At 47.6% G+C, this 22,487-nt stretch overlaps 1 protein-coding gene and 1 long non-coding RNA gene across 8 annotated transcripts in view; one reads left to right on the top strand and one right to left on the bottom strand.

Moving 5' to 3' along the window:
* The window catches only part of LOC118506885, a 78,777-nt gene that overhangs the window by 18,441 nt on the left and 37,849 nt on the right, over window positions 1-22,487 (bottom strand). The window lies entirely within an intron of this gene.
* Window positions 1-22,487, top strand: part of LOC118506883 (homeobox protein prospero-like) — a 102,308-nt gene that overhangs the window by 50,507 nt on the left and 29,314 nt on the right. The gene's annotated exons all lie outside the window — the stretch shown is intronic.

Raw genomic sequence — 22,487 nt, 5'->3', positions numbered from 1 at the left:
TCGTTTCATGGCAAATTGAATTATAATTGAATGTCATTACTGTTCAACGGAGTCCGGCCTGAAGGTGGTGGGCAAGGTGTGAAATTGACGATCATCGAACCGTTACCGGTGCAACGGATTCTTACACCTTCGCTTCCCGTGGCGCGTGTGTAAAACATTAGAAAACTTGCACACCTTTCCGGTGAATCAACGGACTGCTGTTGTATGTGTCTCAATGATTATATTTCTATGGAAATGGACGAGATGCAATCAATGGAACATAGAACAAGACCGATGTAGTTTGATGTCCATGATACCAGCAGGATTCGTTTGTGACTGATATCTCTGCAGCCGGTTCATCGTTCCGATTTACTGCAGCGTGCGCCCTATTGAAATCCCTAATCATGTTTCGCTGGCACGAGCCGTGCATGGAACGTCTTTTCGGATGGGCGCCTTATTCATTAGCGCACGCCCGCATACCATCCGCAAGGCATTGGATTTCCTTGGAAGGATGAGGCTGGGACTTGCGCTTTTTTTCTCCTACTTTTTCCATCCTTCGCCACGCATCTTCGGATCGTTCGATGCAAGCTGTGGTCGATCAACGACAGAAGGCGTTTGCAGATCCCTTCCCTTCAGGGATACCAATATCTCCTGAACCTTTTTAGAATAAAATAGATCAAAACGTGAATTAGGATATACATTTCCTTCGCTTAAAGCGCTGCGCTCAATCAATGGAAATATCGTGAAACACACGCCAGTGTTAAACCGATCTTCTCGCGGCAGTCATATGCACCCTCAGGGATCCTCTGCGAGGATCACATCGATGCAAGTCCAATCGTACCTTTTTTTCTGGGGTTGTTCGACTGACTTAGATGATGGTAAACATGATTCAGCAGCCCTATGCCAATTGACTTTTAGCAGTGGTGAGGTAGCGTCGCGGATACAACTTGAAGTAGAGACACCTGGTCTTTTGCTGCTGCTGGAGAGCGTTTTGGTCCCAACACGCGCTTACCGCATGCTGCTGCTGGCCTCGATGGCATACCGCACCGCGTTTGGTGAGGTGTAGCAGTTTTCTATCCCTCCCGCAGGAGTAGCGGGCACGCTTCAGATGTGGAGTGCAATGAGCTCAGGGGTTTCGAAGTTCCCCCGGAACCGGAAGAAGCGTAAATGGGTGATACAGAAATATTTGCGCCTAATGCGTTTTTTACGTGATCGGCATATTTTGTGTGTGTTTATTCATGCGGAATGGTGGTACAAAACCTTCCGTCATCCGATGTTTGAAGATCCTGCTGTTGAGTTCTTGATCTCCTTGGGTTTTGTAAATCGATAGAAACGAAGCCACCACATGTTTACGGGTTTACTAACACGAAAATCAAAACTGGACCAGAAAAGTTGCATTTTTCATTTACCTTTTTTTGTGGCAAGCTAAGTCAACCGCCGCCACACACGCCATATCGCACGTCGCCAACTTGGACCAACACTGGACGTCTGACGAAGGTGGACGTTGGTCTGGTATTGTGGATTTGTGAGGATCGCCTGAAACATGATACTTTTTAAGGGGTAAAACCTAACATCAACACCAAGCTGCAGCTTGCCGTATCATCGCATCGCGTGATGCATCATCTTTGCAAATCTTGCCAGATGGTCGGAATCTTCCGACAATCCGTTTGGGAGAAAGTTTTCGTACTAAAGGCATTATGATTAATGTGACCCAGTTGCTGCACGGTGTGCGTTGAAAGCTCATGCGGTGCAAATGAGTAAACATTTACCAATACACAGGACTTGCCGATCGCTCTGGATCACAACGGGTACGGGTAATCCTTCAGCATTGACGGCAATGTCCGATGTCGTTTGGTGTTGCACCGGGCAATCGATTAGCTAAAGAAATTCAAGCACCCTTTTACGGGTAGCCGGTCCAGGTCAGAAGCCCGTAACCACGAGGCAAAAGAGGTGACCCGGGCACGATTGTGTGTGAGTGTGTTATGATAATCCTTTACCACATGCATCCTGGGACACCAGGCCATACCGAGGCTCGCTGTGTACCTGTGTGACGTGGCAAGAAGGATTGCAACTCTTTTGTTATGCGATATGTCCTACTTTTGAGGTGTTTTTCTTCTGCCAAATAGGAGTTGCAAAAACCCGACCCGATGGATCATTCCACCATCCGTCGTCAGTACGACTTCTCAATGGCCATTGATTGTCGAACCATCTTGTAGCAATGGAGTGCATGTGCGGGTGCTGGCTTGATTATGATGGCAGCGTTTATCTTTTCCTTTTGTACTTTTCAAGAGTAAAACCGATTGCTTCTTGCTTTGCTTTGCTCCACTCTGGAGGTAGTGCATTGAGTGTAAAATCGAACAAATGTTTCATTTTGCTTGCAATTTCCATCACTCTCTCCCGCATTCGACACGCGCACGCAGATGTACCAAACCCAGTTGGCATATGACGTATGACGACGATTGCAGCGGTAACAACAAAAAAACAAAGCGACAAGTCATCCCACACACATCCGACCAAGAATGTGCGTGGTTGAACCCAAATACCGCACAAGCCACAGCACCGAAGAAGGTGAAACCAAACCGGACTGACTAATAAGTACCCGGAGATTTTGCTTTTTCTCTCCATTACCGTCTTTTCTCTTGGCGCCTGGTTTTGCGAAACCTAGTTTTTGCCCTCCCCGAAACATAACCAGCATTTGTTGTGGCTTACGTGGCTCCTCTTGCAATCATATTCGAGAGCTCCAGATCTTTCATCCATGTACGGTTCGCTCCACCATCCCAGCGCGCCCCAGCGCTAATGTCTTGGGGATTTCTCCGACCAAAACGCCCGGTTCGGTAGCTTGGTTCGGTCCCATTATCGTTGGGGTTTCACGTCATATTTACATTTCCACCTGCATCTTCTCGTTATGATAAGAAAGAGGTGCAGAATGTCAGTAGGAGCCCGGGTATAATACATACGACGAGGCCACAAAGCGCCCTCAAGAACATCAACATGAACTCTCGTACTTTCTCGCATAGGTTTTTTTTTGTGTTGCTGGCAGTAATGCTTTGAGTCTTTCATTGCGGATGGATAGCGCAGTGGGTTTCATCATGCAGTGTAAATTTACATTTCCCATTCGAAGCCGATGCCGATGCTCCAGCAACAGCAGCCAGCAGCCCCCATTGGTGCGTGAAGTTTCTTTGGAGCGGTTGACTGTGTGTATGTATCATTTTGCCCGACTCAAGAAGCTAGATGTAGAAATCTAAAAAGCGAAAAAAGTATTACGGCCAACAGGAGCAACATGCATGCAATGATGCGTAGAGAGATGTATAGGGTTTTCGTTGTATGACCTCCCGGTAAGTTCTCCCTCCACTAACGTCTTTCCGACCGAGCCTTTCGCATGTCTAGTTTCTATTATTTCTGAAATGAATAGAAAGACTCTTGCAGGCTAGTTCTTGCACTCCGGCTGGAGCTTTTCCGTATCCTTAGGCAAAGGCATCATCAAGAACTGCAGGCCCATTAGTATCTTATCATTGCAAGAATTGCACACACACTCGGCAGAAGAAGCTGTCCATTTACAATTGCTAGTACCTACGGTATCATTACACAGTCGTATCTTTCGTCATTGGGCGCACACAAAAACCCAACCCAACCCTACCCAAGTTTAGGGGGCGTCCATCGCATATGCTGTGCATCCGGGCTTTCAAAGAACAGACCGGAACAGTAAGCTAAGATGGGCATGGAAAAGAGAGTATTTTTGCTGCTGGCAATTGATTCTCTTGAGTAGCTAGCTTGGAGTTTTCACAATATTGGCCACCGATGGTTGTAGTATGATGCAAGGAGTGTGCTGGGTGAGGGGTTTGTGAAAGCCTTCCCCAGGTTCTTTGCCAGCCGTAACGCACGTAATGAGTTGCTGCGGACGTCGAATCGAAATCAAAGATGAAACTTTGACAACATTGAGCTGCAAGAGAACCGTACACAGTCGATGGTTCTAATTGTAAAACAAAAGGAGGAAAGTTTTTTTCTGTTCCTATTCTTCTTCCTTTACCTTGCATACTACGAGCTCCCACATTTGCTTGCGTCTCTTGCGGCACAAGGATTGTTGGAGCAGAAAGGATTGGCTTTCGGTGATGAAGGAAAGGAGTGCTCATCTCTTCCGCTGGTCGTATTGTTGTTTGATGCTGCTTTAGTAGCTTCAATCGAAACGCAAACAAAATGGTGCATGTATATTAACTTGACTTAGATATCAGCATACAATAATTGTTGGTTTTCAGGCGAATGATTCGTCGACTGTACGTTGACCTAAGTCCGGTAAGATAGAACCGTTCAAATAATTAGCCTCAATAGGGAAAATTCAAATGTATGTCTTTAATATAATTAATACTACACATTGCTACAGACGCACGAAGTTGAGGATGTTCTTTTTGGCAACTGGATGTCTCATTTGAAGTGCTCCCTGTACCATCAGTAATAGCTCTATAAGCAGCCGAGTATAATTTCACCTCGTCACAGAAGTTTTATCGTTTTAAAAGGGAATAAAAATCATCACCCAACCTCCAACAACAAATATACTCATACGAAAAACATTGAACGAGCGTGTCCCTAACTGACCGGACTTTTACTGAGCCCCGCTAGTAACCGCTAGTAACGGCCATTTTTCCAAGACTCCGAAAAGTGTTGGGTCGAATGCACATTGCCTTTGCAGCTCATTGAGCAATTAAATGCACCGTAGCAGCAGACAGCGAAAGAACGAAAACTGCACCCGGCTGCCGACCAAAGGACGGCAGGACTCGGTCACAGTTAACTTCCGTTCGGTAAACAGCACCGGTCAAGGCAAGTGTAGTACTTTGCAGTGAGACACAAGGGCACAAAGTAATGGAGTGATTAATCAACCAAATAAAAAATGTCGACTTTCATCTGCTAGCAGTCTCGAAAGAAGCTCGTTGTCGCCTTCGAAAGTTTTCGCCTGTGAGCAGCACCATAAAAGGATGCGCCATCCTTTGCCAAAATGGACGACGCCATCGATCGATATCGGAGCGCGAACGTGTGGGCGGCCTCCCTCCATGGGTCGGTGGGTGGACGAGGTGGTATCGAAACATTTGTGGTTTGTTGTTTAGGCTTTTTCGTGCCTGGCTTCCGTTGCTGCAGGCGCGAGAAGTACATATGTTTCTACCTTGAACAGTGGATAGGTTGGGAGAGGCTAGGTTAGCTATATCGCCGATTGATAGTCGTTGGGGTTTTTTTTTTTTTGGGCCGCTTGGGTGGTAAGCCCTGGAAAAGCCGGATTCGTGGGCCAAAGAATGGGAGGTTATCCCGTGAGTGGCGGCGGTGGCACACATACCGCTTTTTCGTTCGCGATGCTTGGGCTTATGTGCATATAAATTGAATCATGCTCGGCATTAGTGCCCAACCCGCCGCCGAGGATCCCCGGGGCGTTAGGGTGGGTGGTCCAGGCTAGAATAAACCCCGAAAGATTCCATCCATTGCCTATTGGTCCGTGTTTTCTCAATGCCCCTTCGACAGAATCCTTCCTGTCGCGGGATCGATAACCGAAAACCGGCGACAGGCGGAAACATTGCCACTAACCCCACGGTCAGATTCGATGACGACACCGAGCTGGCACAACAGCACACAGTGTGTGCCTTTTATGCTTCATCCGCATCCGTTGCCTATTTGCCTGGAACGTTGACAAGATTGACACGCTGTCGCTCAGGCAATGCCGCGGCTATGCAGCTTCAAACTGCATCCCGATTGCATGGGCTCCACTATAGCTCGTAAGGAGAGAGAGAAAAAAGGACACTCCACACCACCTTCACCAGCTGCCCATCTCTCCCACACACAATGACACACAGGACTAACGAGCTTTTGGCTGCTTCATTTCGTACGTTGCCTTCAACCTTCCGGGCGTGTACAATTCGCGCGGCACAGCATCACATCGGTCGAGGAAAAAACGACACCAACCAGGCAGCCAGCCCACACATCGCCTCACTCTCCCTCGCCAGCTCTTCTTCCTCAACGAAAGCCAACGCCTGGCCGGGGTGGATCACGAAGCGTGAAGAAGTGCATCTAGGCAACGTCCATTTACTAACCCGCGATATTTTCGGAATCCTGCGGGAAAAAGTGCATAGAGCCCTTACGCCATCACCGTCACTACATCCCTGTACCACCACTACTAGATAGAAAAGGGTGCTCTGGGGTGTAGAGTTGCAGTACACTGACCAATGCGAGTACACTGACCACTCGCATCACCCAGCCGTCCTGCAAACCGCGCCTGCTGCGTACAAAAAGTGCATTCAAATGAAGCCCCATGTGCGCTGCGGTACGTACGTCCAGGGAAGAATTTTCGCGAACAAAAACCGAAACCCAATATGCGACTGTGTGCTGTGTTCCCCCTGGTGTGTTATGCAAATTCGCGAATGGAGCTCGCGCACATTTGCGTGTGTGTGTGGAGGCTAAAAATTGCATTTCAAAACTTTATTTACTTCAAATGCTGCTATGCTTCTCCGAAAGCGTGCAATGCAATTGGGCCTGGCGGACCGGACCGATGGTGTGTCAGTGGAAGAAAGGCTGTCGCTTTTGAGAACGTTTTATATACATGTGCGAATGCGCTATTTCATCGCGACGCTCGCGCTGGTAGCCGGGGTGACGGAACAACGATAGTATCGCGCTGCTATTGATAAGAAACCAGAAGCTAGAAGAGGCGAAAACCAGATATAGGCTTAATTTATCCCCAAAAATTTTCTTTCATGAGCTGGTCGCGCGCGTATGGATCGATTTTGGAACTGCATTATTTATCCGTATGTACTAAGCATCTAACGCTGTGTTTGGGAGTTGAATTTCGTTGTGTAGATATTGGATTAGTTATTTTGTGACAGTTTTGACATTTTACATTAAACGAATTCGGGGATGATCACTGTATATTACTGGTCAAGACAAGAGATAGCTTTCGGAAGACATATTCTTCTAAATATTCAATAAAAATCGCTCACGACAATCAAATTCATACAATCTTGTGCGTTAAACCAAAACTCGTAAAAAATCAGCAAACAGACAATGCACGAATTTGTTCCAAAACTCAAAATGCAAGAAGTGCACGTTATCGTTAAAAAAACCGTACATAACAGTCGTCCAAAGTAGACTTCACAAGTGAAAGAGAAACACGCTAGAGAACGATAGGCGGATTGTAAAAAAAAACCTCAGGCCCTAGGAAAATCGAGATCAACTGAGCATTATTGCCAATGCGTTTTGCTGCTTGCAAAAGCGCATTAATCATCACCATCACCAACTTCACATCTGTGATGGTGGACTGGCTGGCTGGACTTTGCTGCTGTACGATGAATCTGCCCCATCCCATCCCTAGGTGGAGGTAGGTCCAACCGACAAAATGCACCGGATGCGACGGGGGATATGAACTTTGCCTGCAAAGGCAACAGCAGTAGGCTGATCCAGGAGAACGCTGGTGCAGCATCTCCACGTTTCATGCAGCATCTCGGGTACTGCTGAACATATCGGTATCCTGACGAATATCCTACCATGTCCGAAGGGTTGCCTAGAAGAAAGCGGGCAAAAAATCGAACCTCGCACGCACACACACGGTCGTAACGGGGCGAAATGCAGGCGATTGCTGCGTGGATACATTTGGCCGCGGTGCACCAGCAGCTTCGTTTGGTGGATACTCACGCTTCGCTGCTGATACATAAGCTTTGGTCCGTCGAATGCACCGCCGACAAGTCGTCGGTAACAAAACCAAAACCCCTTCTGCTGGATCCGGGGTTTTGTTTTGTTTGACCAGACGCGGAACGAGGTCACGAGAGAGCTGGGGAAGTTGGAGGTGGAGGAGTTGGGTCAGAGATGTGATGTGGCGGAAACGCGCTAGGCATACAAAACTGGACAAATGAAACGAACGAACAAAACGAGCCCCCGCGAACATCGGCTCGCTGATGTTGATGCTGCTGGTGCATGTGGAGATCATTAGAGGTGCGAGTGCACGAAGGGCACATGCACACATCATTGGCGCACGGAAGCACGAAAAGATGGACAAACGCACCATAGACGATGGGAAGCGCTGGGCAAAAACTTAGCAAATGACGTCCCACCCCCTTTACCTGGACCTCCGGCAGTTTCTGGCAGGAGTGTGGAGTAGTGTATTGGAGCGAGGGATACTGGCGCTAGCTGCTCCAATTGATGTCCAGTTCCTGGCAAAAAGGTATCGATCCAATCTCCGAGCTCTAGGGAGCACCCAGAAATTGAGATAGAGTGAGAGAACGAACGAGAATGCCCAGGGAAGGCAGCAGGTCCGGGAGGGCAAGCAGAGTCCGCGAGGCTTGTCAGATGCCATTTGATATATGCTATATACCATGCACATGCACTTCTGATGGAGCTCCCATCCCAATGGAGGATGGGGTGAGCTTACGCATCTGTGTGCGTACGGCTGTACGTGAGCTTGCTCGATACTGTTCGACGTGCGTGGTGCATGCGTTGTGTGTGTGTGTGTGTGTGTAGTTTTTGCCGACTGCATCGAGTGCATTCGATTGCATTTATGTTTCACTGCCCAGACGGAAAGGCTTTGAGATTTCGGTGGATTCGAGCGGGCATACGCGCACGCATGGTCGAGCAGCAGAAAATAGGATTAATGCCTGGAAGGCTTTATCAAGTTTTTAGTACGAAATTGTAGTACCCCCTTTCCCGCCAGGGAAACCTACCCAGGACCACCCCCGGCTCAACATCTTTCTGGTTGCTATGGTTGGCTGTGTTCGATACACATCGCATTGAAAGCGGAACACTACTAGATGTGCTCCCGGCGCCATGTGCTGCTGGCCCTAGTAAGGTAAACATGCGCATAGAAGATAGAGGGGATGTACGAATACTACAAAATCCCTACACAGGAGCCCATCCGCAAAGCCTATGAGTCTTTGTTACGATAGAGAATCTATAGGACAGCTATGGCTCTGCGTGTGTGTGCGCGCGCGTGTATGTGTATTGCAGTACAGGGAAAGTTTTAAACAATCGGTCAAATTAGTTTTTCCTACACGCAATAAAGAAGAGCCCATCCTCCACAAGAAAGAGAGGGCGTCTAATTAAATGTGTTGTATGGAGCAACTTTTGGTATAAAAATCATATTTTAAATATGAAAAAAATAGTTACTTTAAGATCTTTTCATACGTCAAACATGTTTCAATACAGCGGGTAAAATATTTTCCGCGTTTAAATTGATTCCCCATCACAGAAGTTATAGGTAAAGCACTTAACCTTTTATGGTTCATCGTACCGCAACGGAATTCACCAACATGCAAGCGTATAATCTTCAAACGCAACAGCATGTGTCGTACGCGTACAGTGAAGCAGCAGACCCTAGAGCAGCAGCCGTAGTGGAAATGTTTATTTCAATGTAAATTTTTTGATTGAGCCATTAAAAAAAGTTGCACCGGCTTTGATCACCTACATGGGGCCCTAGCGTAGTTCAGCTGAATGTAGACGATGGTTTGTTCTGTTCCCTTTCGTTGTAGCTACATTCCTAGGAGCTTTTGCTATTTTGATTTATTTTTTGGGAAGTTAGGGTATCCACTGATGTTTATTTAAATATAGCACTAAAAGCGTCGGATCTAGTTTGAGGTTCAATTTCCAGCTCCAGACTTGAGACAGAGATTAAACGCATTGGTAATCGGATATGCCTATAAACGCCCATTCTTTTCTGCCTCTTTACACGAGACAAGAATCATTAACTCGGAACGCTGCTCATGACTATTCTCGAGAAGAATGTAAGATAAAAGCACTAGAGAGGCACCACAAATATAGCACAGCAGAATGAAGCTTCAAGTTTGCCTTTTACTCTAACAAGATCACCATACCAGCCGCCATGTGGTGTACCGATAAGGAGATGTTGTGAGACGCCCCCGAATCAGTTGGACAACTCAGTTGGTGCACAACTCAACTTGACTCAAAACCGTCAATCCACGGGCAGTTCAAGACACATTGGTTTTTCCACGCTGTAAGTGGCGAATCGATGCAATGAACCACCATCATCAGCAGTCACGCGGAACGAACGTTGGAGCGGTCTCTTGAACGTTTTATTTATCCACTGAACCGGAACCCCGGATCGTTGGCATCCGTCTGTCAATCGCCTTGAAGGAGAAACCCCGGGACCCCGGGATGGAAACATGGTATGCATATTTTTACGACTGATCGAATGTGCATCCTTCGTGCAATCAAATGTTTCCTTCAAGATGATGATGACGATGTGCTTCATCGGTAATAATGACCCGCCTCACAAACCTCTAAAACACATCAGCACCGTTTGTTTTGGGTCCTTCCCGCTCTTCAAAGCTCTCGCACTGAGTTTGATGAGTGAAACTTATTTTACGAGCGTTAATTGCTTCTTCTTCGCCGTACGGTGATGTCTTTTCCCCCTTGTAATGATGTCCAAAACTCATGTACGTGTGTATGTTATGCTGTGTTGTGGGTCAATTTTTCAATAATCCGTCTTCCGGGGAGTTCGGACGCATCTCGCCTCGCCGGACCGCGCACGGAACAAACACACCATATGAGCAGCCAGATACCTTCGGGTGGGATAGCCCCCTTGTGATGTGTGCTCCGGATTCTTGTACATCCGTGCACATACGCAGCTTATGATGGGTACAAATTTATCAGAAAATATATTTTCGATGGCTGGGCCTTCTTCAGCGCGCACTGTCTGTGTCCCTTCCATCTGGCGGCATTGAAGTGTGTCCCACCATTTTCTCCTGAGCGCTCGAGAACGGAACAAGCAATTGATGAAATTGCTCGCCAGCGCGTACTCAATATGCGCGGGAAACTGGAAATAAACCGAAACAAGGAAAAGCTTACACCATACATTCTTCGTTCACCCCGTCAATTGGGTCCGGTGCTGCCTTACTACCGTGCAGGGTACCGCGCGTTCAATTGTAGATCTCTCGCTATAATCCCACCTCGCATATGGCGCAATTGGCCGTAAGCAACAGCACCCCTCATCGCCGTTGTGGTCTTTCGCATACTACAGATTTGCCCGAATGCCTCTCACTGCCTCCCCGATCTGTGTCTGCTCCGTAGTGGCAGTAGTAATGCCATTTCCGGCTCCCGGAAGAGCATCGACAGCGACGGTCGGGTGAGAAATTTGAATCCTTTCGCCTTGATATCGGTGCGTGAGAGGTTCCCATAAGATCCGTATCAGTGAGCGATCCGGTCCTCCGGTTTTGGTGTGTGGTTGGTTGTACGCTGGCGTAAGCAGCCGTAGTGCGCACTGACTTCAATTAAACTTGGCGACTCATTCAACTGCGTTTCCGAGCGCACTCGCCTGCTCTCTGGTGTTTATGATACGGTTTCGTTAATCAAGGAACGCGGTTGATGCTCACAGTGGGCCTCTGGATGCATCAAGATGCAAATTAATTAATCGTTTTGCTGGTTGCCGCGGGGCGCGAATGACTCATGCGAAACGGTCATTGCTCACTGTGTGTGTGTTTTTTTTTTCACACCATTTAAGTGTCATGGGATGTCTTGAGAGCTCTCTGCTTTCGGTCCGCTTGATTAAGTCCACATTCGGTCATATCTACTCCGCGAATTAGACACACGTTACTTGCGACCCTGGATGACTCATCGGAAAGAAGCTTCTCCATTCTTGCTGGCGGCCTGTTTTTGCTGTTTCGCCACGCTGTCTTTAAGATCTTAAAGTAACGTTCAAAAGCATTTACTCATTCCATTCGCACCCCTCCTCTATGGCCACCCCGTCCTCACCACACCTTTTTGAAAGGATCAAGAGTTTTCTTTCCTTTCACGTCCATCACCACCCGTTCTGCATCAGAACATCCGTGAAACACAAAAAAACCCGACTCTTTCGTCCAAAAATGCACCAAACGGCGCACCAACTCATTTCCTTCCTTAATCACACACCTCAACAACAAAAAAAGTGTGCCTGTGCCATAGTCTCCTGAGTTCTGCATAGCACATGCACGAGTCTTTTTTTTGTTCATATTTTCATTTTACTTTCAAAAAATGCTACACCCGAAAGTGCATACACAGTCGAAGCAGTGGCGGCAGAAAGTGCATAGACAACGGATCCTTCACTAGCATGCATACTGGGTGGGTGCATATAGGAAATAAAATATCCTTCCCGCCGCCATCTTTCGCTCCGTCGGGCAGCGGCCAGCAGCAGTAATAACAGCAAACTGAATTTGAAGCCAGGATTTGATGGTTCCTTAATTTTTTGTTGCTTCCTTTAGCACCCTCTTCCCGGAGCCCCGTTTTCTCACGGGCTTCCTGCATTTTGTGGTGTGGTGCGATATGGGCGCAGAAAAACTCTGACGGAATGGCTGGCCATGAAGAATCAAATAATAGTCCCTTATCTGCGGCTCGCCCACCATCCGTGTGTGTTTGTGTTCCCGAGCTGCGAACGGAGGAAATACATATTTTGCCGAACGTGCATTGCATTGCATTTTGCTGCTGCACCCGATTGTGCATGTACAATCAAGCACCCACACCAACAGGGGTATGCACCCAGAGCTGCCCTTCATTATTGCTTAATATGTGATTTTTATATTTTCACAAATGACGAAACGCAAAAGGCACCTTTCTATAACTTTTACCTCTTTTAGACGCTCGTGTACCCCCTCTAGCTCTACCGTCGTTGGTCTATCTCGGTTTTCCCGTAGACCATGGAAGGATATGGAACGTGGATGATGTACAGGGCAATAGGTAAAAATGGCATTTTAAGCCTGTTTCGAGCCTACGCAAGCGAGTGAGCTACTTTGCTTCGGGTTTTCGGTATCAACCATCCAACCAACCAAAGCGGAGAGAACTGTAACGATGCACCGACGTCAGTTGGCTAGACGAAATTTTAATCGTTATTCAACGAACAGAAAGTGGAAGAAAAAATAAATAAAAAACCCCCAAAACAACAACCAACCCACCAACCAGCACCACCACCCCATCGGCCCGAATGGGACTGAAGATATGCATTGCAGAGTTGCAAGTAGTGGAGTGTTTTTTCGTCGTTTTGGCTACAAAAAAAAAACCCGAAAAAAATCCTCCCGAATCAAACAAACCAACAAACAGCTGCTCAAAACTGCATCGTGCATATCGGGCCTCTTTCAGACGATGCACTTTTTGCACCGACATGCCATGGATGGCCATGCCATGGATGGAAATTAAAAACTCTGCCTCCGCTGCGGCAGGCAGCGTACAACACTATATCAAATGTGCATTATGTTGCTAATTCGCGCGCTGCGTTGGCACGAACTGTGGTGCAATTTATGCATATTGCATATCGCCGAGGATATTGCAAAGTTTTGCAGCTTAGTTTAAGACGTCCGATGAAGGGGTTTTTTTGTTGCGGAGAGAGCTGATATTTACATGATAACTTCATATCCATCTACCCAAACCAATATATCTTTGTAGCAGAGCATGCACATCATGCTCCCGGTTTTTGTGGCTGCAAAAGTTTGAGGAAAATCCATCCTCTCTTCCGTTCGGAGATGAAGCTCCGGGGTGGGGGAGTACACACTTAAACTACGCCGCTATACACACGCAAGGAGCAAACTCATTAAATACGCTCTCAAGGATGTTTTATGCACAAGAAGATGCACAAGGCTCTTCACATTCGGGGGAGCGGGTGTCGTTTGTGGGACGCTGTTGGACTGTGTGTGGCATGATGCACTTGCGGAGACATACACATACACGACGGATTTTCCATGCACTTTGGTTCAAGCCGGTGCCGGTGCGTGACAAATCATTTCTTGTGCGCAATGTGAGAAGAAAATCCCCAACGCTGTAAGACGCGTATCCCATTCGTCTAGAGTGGTACAAAACACACCCCTGAAGGGATTGCATAATTTGCCCGGCTAAGACCACATGCAAATACGCCCCTTGCCGAACATGCACAGCGCCCCTCAAGTCTGCCTCAAGCGTTGGTGTGAGCTATTGGAGAGGACACGCTTGGTCCTTCGGTCCTAAGACAAACACGCCGGCTTCTGGGGGTTTTTCGGACGAGACAAAGGCGGCTAAATCCTCCACGTGCTCCCTTCACGCGACTCCTCCAACCCGAAGACCGGACGCGCGCGCACAAATTTTATGTTTTCATGCGTTTCATCTTCAGAAGTCATCAGCGAAAAAGCGAGCCCGAAAAAAGGGGTAAGTCGCTCCGGCGAGAAGGATGTTCCGACTTTGTATTAATTTTCTCCGGCTTCTCAAACAACGGCCGTGCTCGGGCCTTACACTCTCCGGGTCTTCCTCGTTGTCACTACCGCCTCCACTCTCGTGACTCGTGATCTGCGTGTGCGTGTGTTGTGCGAAGTGTAGAACTCGTCGAGATGATATTGGCGGAGGACGCAAATTTGCCTGTGTCTTTTCTTCTTCCGCAATTTTTTTTTCGCTGTTTTGTTTTTCATTCCACACACACACCCACAGCCCTTACGAGTTTCCTCCAAATTGTCTTTGTTTGTGGTGCCCCGCAAGGACGAAAAATGCAGAGAACCGTCGACGGAGTTTTGTTTCCACCTCGAGAAAACTCGCCGCACAAGACTCGGGGGCCGGCCGTCCTTCAATAGGTTGATCTTACTCTTTTCCTCCATTCGGAAACGGGAAAATAGGGGGACGGAGAAAAAAAATCAACCCCATTTTCTGCAAAAGAAAAAAAAAGTCGGACGAAAACGGGTTGAATTTTCATCATCCACTGCAACAACTTGAAACAGGAAAGATGGAGTTGGAGTTGGTTTTAAGAAGTACAAAAATCAATATTTTTTGCCATCCTCGTATGATTCTGTGCAGCAGAAAACGGGAAGAACCGGCGTAAAAAAATCTGGTTGGATCACCGGACGCTATTTCTTGAGGGCACACGCTTGCTGAAGGTTGCGCCTGCCCCGGTTTTGGGGGGTAATAAAATATGCATTTTCATTATCTCTACCATCTCATTAGTTCAGGGATGATGCGTGTTTGGTCCGCTGGTCCTAAATTGATTTGGACTGACACATATGTGTGCTGCAAGTGCTGAAGATGACTAGTAGTGACAACAGTCTCTCCAATACGATTAACGCCTACCCAAACACAGTGGATGGCACGTTAAGGAAATAATTACACAAGACAATGGCATTTATCTGCTGCGACCAGCAGCATCATCATCGCCAGCGCCAAAGCTCTATTCTCTTACACTAGCCGAAGGCAATACATCCACTCTGACGCTGCATGCTGCACCACACAACCTCTGGCCACTCTTCTGCATTCACCCGGGCGTTTCGCATTGTTATCGGCGCCGTGTGCAGCAGCCAGGCACCAGCCGAACCGTCCAATTCTTCGGACAGTTCGGTGTGATAAAGCAAGCCGATGCTGCGTTGTGCTGCTGCAACCATCAGCATTCGTCGTCGTCATCGTTGCAACGACAACAGCACAGCGAAGCGCACACAGAAACAGTGACCGGATGTGACAGGCCCGAGATCCTGTGACATGACCGCGACACTCTTTAATAATGCAAATGTCGTTTCGGAGGGTCCCAGGTTGCAGCAGTACGGCGGAAGGTGCGGGCGCGGTGGTGTATATAAACATTTATATAAAAATTCCAAACCTCATCTTGTCGCTAGGCAGGCGACAGAAGATGGGCAGAAAGCGAAACAATACCAGAAGAAAAACTGTAATCCTCAATCCGCCGCTTGTGACCACCGAATTCTCTCGCAGGCTGCTGGGGCCGCCGCGTGTAGTGCAATGAGACTTTTTTTTCGCCCACCGTTTTTAAGGACTGCATTTTCATTTTTCCACTCCTTCGATTTTGTGTAGTCGCGTGTGTACGCCAAACCGTGGCACCAACCCGTACCAATAGGGCCAGATTATCCAATACGCCACTCTGTGCCACCCTTGTTAGAGTCCTCACAGTCGTATCATGACAGTAAACCCCGAGCCTTTTTTTTTGTCTCGTAGATAAACCTGACTAAATGGTAAAATATTGCCGAAACGAAAAGTGGGAAAAAATACCACGCCAAATGCACTTATACAACCCTCTCTGTGGGTGTGTGTGTGTGCGTTTGTTTGAGGCAAATCGAAACCGGTGGAATCATTACGATAGGCCAGAGTTTCGGTTCGGTGTTCCCGGTTGTGCAAAAGCCCGGCAAGCCATCTCTCTCGCGGCATGATTTCGTGCGATGTTGCATGGCTGAGATGGCATTTGCAAATTTTCTGCTGCATCTATTACCGGTGCGGTGTAAAAATTGCAGAAGAGTGCACCAGAGATGCTCGTCTAAAAAAGTCGCGAATTTTTCAACTCGTATTGGCGAGTCCGCTTGGCGTTTTCATCGTTGTGCGATTAAAGTAAACGGGATGTTGTTTAAGTTTGGTTTGGTTTTAATTAAGGGAAACGTTTAATTATTTATTTTGTTAATTTATTGAACAAAAAATAATATTTGGAATATTTTTCCTCTAAAAGGCCGTCACTAAATATTCATCCGGACGGGGACCGACTGAATACAAATAAACAGTAATGTACGTAAAACAGTCTCATTTCCTGCATAGCTTATTTTAAACCGGCAGACATTTAATGGGAAAACTGTTACAATTTACATTTCACATCCATCCCTCCCAACTTCCCCCGTCCCCCTTTTCTCCATACTCCAAACGAACGATTCACACTCCTAACCGAATGTAAATAAGGTCGAAATGAACGTAAACACGGACACATTAACAAAGTTCATAGTTATAATCATTGTTTCGAGGGAGGCCACAAGACACAAGCACCATCCACCCACAGTTCGCCCGCTTCGGTCAACGTGCATGCACATGTATGCACGCCCAAGAAAAATGAGGCAAAAGATGGGCACCAACAGTGCTGCTGCTTCCCCGACACCGTGCGCTACTCCGGTCTGCAAAAGAAAATCCGCTTTTCATGGATCACCATGCACCGTGAGGATAAGGTTTTCGCCTTGTTTTCGCTTTTTCCTTGGGTAAATACACACATGCAAAAAAGGCCCGACTCAACGAGAAGCGGCGGTTGCTGATGTCCGAGGGAACCACGAGCAGCTATTTGCTTCGGTTGCATAAGAAACCTCGTATGAATGGCTTAGGGAGTTTGGTGCTTGCTCCACAGAATCAGGCCGAAGAATTCGGGTGGAGAGACAGGGAGTGAGTGAGACGGGGCCACTGCCATATTAATGACTTGGTTGGTTGAGACGTGTGCTGAAATGTTGATAACCAACAGCCGCAAAGATTCAACTCAAATAGAACTAGAAGAACTTGTGCATATTTACCATCTCGGTTTGGCCACGTTTCTTGTCGCGGCTGTTCTGTTGCCACTTCAAACCGTCGCCACCGCTAAGAAGAGGCCTCAGGGAAATGTTCGGATGGTGGCGACAGCGGCCGAGAGAGAGTGTGTGGAGGCGACGAATGGCGAAGATGGTGCAGAATTCAGTATTATTGCTAGTGCACTCTTCTCCTGGTGAGGCGAGGACCGCAAAGGACCGGAGCCTAGGCTTGCGATGCAATAATTTCCTTCGGGCTTTTCTTGCTTTCTGCCAACGGTTGCATTTCTTACGTCCAACACTCAGGTCTCCCAGTGGCAGCGGATTGCTCCCCCATAACGGGGGCGTGCAGGCTAGATATCGTCGTCGTTCTCGGTGAGATATCCTTCCCAACAAAAAAAGGGTGCACGATTTCAGCCAGAGTCCTGGTGGGAGAGACTGGGTGGGACACATTCAACAGTCGGCAAACGACTAAGTAGAGATTATGAGGCAAAGAAGACGCAGATAGAGCCCGACAGCACCAGCAGCAAGGACAAACAACGTGTGCGTCTCTTCGTCTGACTGAGCGAAGGACGACAGCCAGCCTGGATGGATGGTTGGTCGGTCGTTGTCGAGGGGAGGCCGCACGACCACGAGAGGAGACGATAAATACGATGACGATGATGTGATGAATAAACCGTGCAGAATGAACTTATGAGTTTTAATTACTCGCTTCTCTCGCAATGTGCAATCTTTGGATGATTTCCGTCGTCCCGAGGTTGTGTGTGTGTGTGTTTTTTCCATCTCCTTTTTCTCGTTCTTGCCTTCTTGCTACGCTCCTTGGCTACAGCGCCATAATACAAAAGGCGGAACGTCGTTGCAAATCTCTCACCATGCCATCCATTCCCTCCCCCCCCCAGTGTACTGTACCGCTAACCGGCACGCAAGTCACAAAGTCGATCAAAGTGCACTTCCTCTTGTCCCGGTTATCCCGGTTATCGCCCCTACGACCAGGATACGACGGTGGACGCCGTATCCTTTCGCAATCCTTTCGCTCTCGTGTCTAGCAGGTTCACTTGCACACGGTGCTGATGCTGCGCGTCGCATATCCGTTCGCCCTTACCCCACCCCGTGCACTGCATTTGCATTGTATCCAGCCTCCACTTTTCACTTGTCCTGGACTCCCTCTTTTCCCTCTCGACAACTTGCTATCGTGTTTGATGCATTAAAAATCCTTAACCTCCGCGAAACCCGAAAGACGATTGCAAGGAACCCGCCGCGTGTACGCAAGACATTCGGTGTACCAATCAAGAGCGGCTGGTTGGTACGTTCGAGTAGTAATGGTAACGCTACGCTTCTGGGGCACCTCATCGTCTCGGTTGGTGGTTGGCTTACCAGCAAGTGGAAAAAAATGGGATTGAGCAATGATATTTTTCCGTACGAAAAATCGATCTTAACTCCGGCTCAGGTGCAATGACGAGCAGCAGGTCGAAAATAGAAGGGTTGAAGAAAGAGCCAGCCAACCAGCCTGCCTTTAACGATTGAGTACTCTGATTTCGCTTGCTTGCATTTTTATTTATCCTTCACTTAGAGTGACGATGTTTCGCAGAGTTTTGGGCTATTCGCGGATTTTAAATCGGTATTGAAGAGGTTATTTCGAATTTTTTTTCAAGGGAAGTTCTTTAAAGCTAAAACGTCACACAGAAACAATCATAGAAATTGAAAGATGTTTAAATGGAAGTAAACTATACCAGAGAGCACATACGTTAAGGGTAATAAAAAATGAAAGGAAGTGGGAAGGCTAGAAACGGAGACAAGGATGAAAAAACAACAAGGAAACCCAAAATCTGTCATGCTTCCTTTCAATTGAAGCTAATTGAACTTGAAGATTTGTACTGACAGTGTGGACCAGCACAAAACGACACACGCGAGCGATGCACACAGACGCTGGCCAGTAAGTGCACTTGCTCTTTCGGCAGAACATAACGAGAAAAGGGTACATGTTTTATGTTCGCTTTGACTTCACTGCCAAATCCCGGTTCCCCGGGAGATTTAATTAGATCTAATTGATAATTGTTTGCAGTAACGACCATGAAAAAACTCGCCGTGTGTCCTCCGCAACGGACAGCGTGATTTTTCCTGTTGTTTTTTTTTTTGTATCTCCTGTTAAGTAAGGAAGTGGGAGCGTGTCTAACAATTTATGCTGTAATTGCATAAGAAGCACTGTACGCACTGCACCACTAACCAGCATAATGTAGAACAAGGAAGCAGACACAGAGAAGTAGAGGGCTGGCACAATCTCTTCTTACTTTGGTTCACAGCTCAAGTTCACACATTCGAAGATAAAAAATCCCTGCCAATTCTTGCACAACATACAGGACAGGAACGGCCAGAACTTCTTCCGAACGGAAGGAGACAGTTCTCAGCCATGATACTTCCTTTCGCACGGTATCGTACGGCTTGCGCGGCCACCTCATTCAGCAAACCATCGTTTGCGGTTTTGCGCAAGTGTATGTCCTCTCTTTATTGAATCGCTTTACCCTGTCCGTTACGTCCGTCGCCGTCGTCGTCTTGTGGGAGAATTAATAATAATCAGCACTTCCGGTGAGGATCATCATATTACACACCGTCGCTGTCGTCGTCGATCCATTTCTCATCGGAATGCAGTAAGCGGGTGGATAGTGAGTCCCCGCCAGAGAGTAGCATTGGCCAAAGGCAAGATGCATCATGATGTGGGCAGATGCCTCTCCTCCCCGTGGTAATATCTTCAACCGCAACAAGCATCCCGAACTTTGGCACAACACCATCGATCGGAAGATATCGTTTTGCCCTCTTTTTGATATGGCAGCGTGGCCCATTGTCTAAAGGGTGCGGAAGGATTCCCCAAAAAAAAGGAATCAGCACAAGTGCTATACCCGGGGAGCCCCTAGGGGAGAAGTTCGCAGCGGTCTCAAGTTCGTCTCACAAGGGAGTGGGTTTGCCGTAGCGTGTTCTATCGTACAATACTCGCAGCACACACTGGTTTACGTTTGACTGAATTCCTGAATTTGCTGTGCCATTCGGTTCAGGTCACTCGGAATCAAATATGGGAACAAAGCAACAATCGTAAGGCGGACAACCACCATCCCCGAAAGGAAGCGGACAAACCGCTGAAATATGATTGCAGTTCTTGAAATCTTTGAGAGTCTTCATCGGCTGCAGGGAAACTGGGGTTAACTGACCCGAAGCAAGTTCGGTTGGCGAATCTATCTATACCACAGGCAGCACAGCAAAAGAAACCGTTGACGATTCGTAACTGGAAGACGACACCCCCTAGCACACACTACATTTCCCCACGATAACGATCAGCCGACGGTGAAGGCAACAAATGTAGAACCGCACCTCGCGTGTGCCACACGAGCCACACAAGCCATATGGAACAAGACGGCAATTATTCTATTTCCGTTTACAGTATTCCAGGCCAACTCCTTCGGCACCGTGTACACAGTGTCATATGCGATTGTGCTCTCAGGTACCCGGGTGATATACACAGGTATGCCGAAAGGGGAATGCGATTTAACCCCGGCGTGTACCGGAGCATAGCGGCGAGCGTGCCACACCGGGAAGACGTTGCGACCCCTCGCTACAACGTCTTTAAGAAAATCGTTTTCTTGGCGTTTCTTCTTTCGCTTCTTGTTTGCTGTGCTTGATAGCCGATAATGCACCTTTCGTTATGTGACAGCCGGCCCTCGTTGCACTGCATTAGAACTCCCGTGTGTGGTGTGGTGCTCAACGAAGCGTCGAAAGTAACGGTCGTAACGACTTTTATTTAAACTTACCCATCAAGTTTTTAACATTTTGGATGTGAATACTGCATCTACCTTGTCACAGTGATACGACTCTGTGATATATTATGAGAGCTGCCTCACATTCGATTAACTTTTACGGTCTGCGTATGTGCAAACTCATCAAACACAATTGCTTCAACAATGCTTCAAAAGCGTACAAAGTGACCTCACTAATAAAAAAGTTGTCCACTCGAATCGCGTCTTCCCAAACCAATTGTCAATTACCCCCCGAATATCCCCCCCTTGACAAGCGTCTTGAGGAAGAATGCGTCCAGCAGCAGCAGCAGCAACCGCACCACGTTCACACTCAGTCGGACGTTGATGATATCATTAGGCGTCAATCTTGTTATCGTCAAGAATCCCGTTTGATACAGTCCAGAACCCAGTGAAGACGATTACAACACTCCCGGAGCTCTCTCGGGGCACGTCGTCGTCGTCGTCTTGCGCTCGTCTATCGTACGCAAATATTGCGCCCACCAACTTGTCACGAAGATCAAGAGGGAAAGACACATTTTATTATCCAATTTACGAATGTTTTGATGAGTTTTAGGGACTGTGAAGGCGATGAAGGAATGGGTGGTGAGAAATGGACAGGAAAACAGTAAACATTCTTAGTTTATCTGTTCGGGGCCTGATGAACACAGAGTGTGTGTGCACCAGCGAGTACGAGGATTCGATCGCTAATATATCTGTGTGTGTGTCTGAGCAGGGAAACGATGGCTCGCGAGTCGTGGTGGTGCATTCGCAAGTAATTAAGTTACTTCCAGTGTGTTTGTCTCGCGGGGTCCCCCACTTGGAGCGTTAAATTGATATTTATAAGTTACCCATTGGAGCTCTAATTAGAAGGCGCCGGCACAAGCTCGGCAGCATCCATCCAACAGCAAACAGCTGACTCTGTAGGGAAGAAAAGCATCCCTTACCCAAACATCCCACAATGTATGAAGAATCCTTCATGAGATGAGGCGTCACTGCAGTTGGCTTCTCTCTTCCCCTTGCTTTTTCTTGCTCTTCCGTCAGCAGCCGCAGGACATCATCATCGGGGCACATTCAAAACCGTTCTTATTGAATGCGTCCCTGCGTCCGGATGAGGATGTGACTGTGTGTGTGTGTGCGTGTTGGTATGGCTAAGTTCCAGGTGTGCAACGTGGTAATTTATTTTCCCTGCAGTGAAAGGGAAGGGACGCGCACACGTCTTCGATCGGTCGCTCGGTCGAATTCGAAACCCTCGTCGGCGGCATCAAATCCATCTGGCCCGTCTCCGGATGAGTGTAAGGGTGAAAGAAACAGCAACAAAACATTAACCACTTACTCGCTTTTGGTAACGCACCTTTAAGCGCATTGAATGTAAAGATCCTGGTTATTCTGGGGCAAATCACGAGTCAAAATACTATCCATAAAATCTTATTGCTCTACATTTTTGCATCAATTTACAGAAAGATTCAAATTGATCTCTCTCTTTCTTGATCGTAACAGCGAATATCACACCTTTCATTCAATATCA

Source organism: Anopheles stephensi, chromosome 2, assembly GCF_013141755.1.
Source record: "Anopheles stephensi strain Indian chromosome 2, UCI_ANSTEP_V1.0, whole genome shotgun sequence".
NCBI lineage: Eukaryota > Metazoa > Arthropoda > Insecta > Diptera > Culicidae > Anopheles > Anopheles stephensi.
This window is presented reverse-complemented; position numbering and strand designations above follow the sequence as displayed.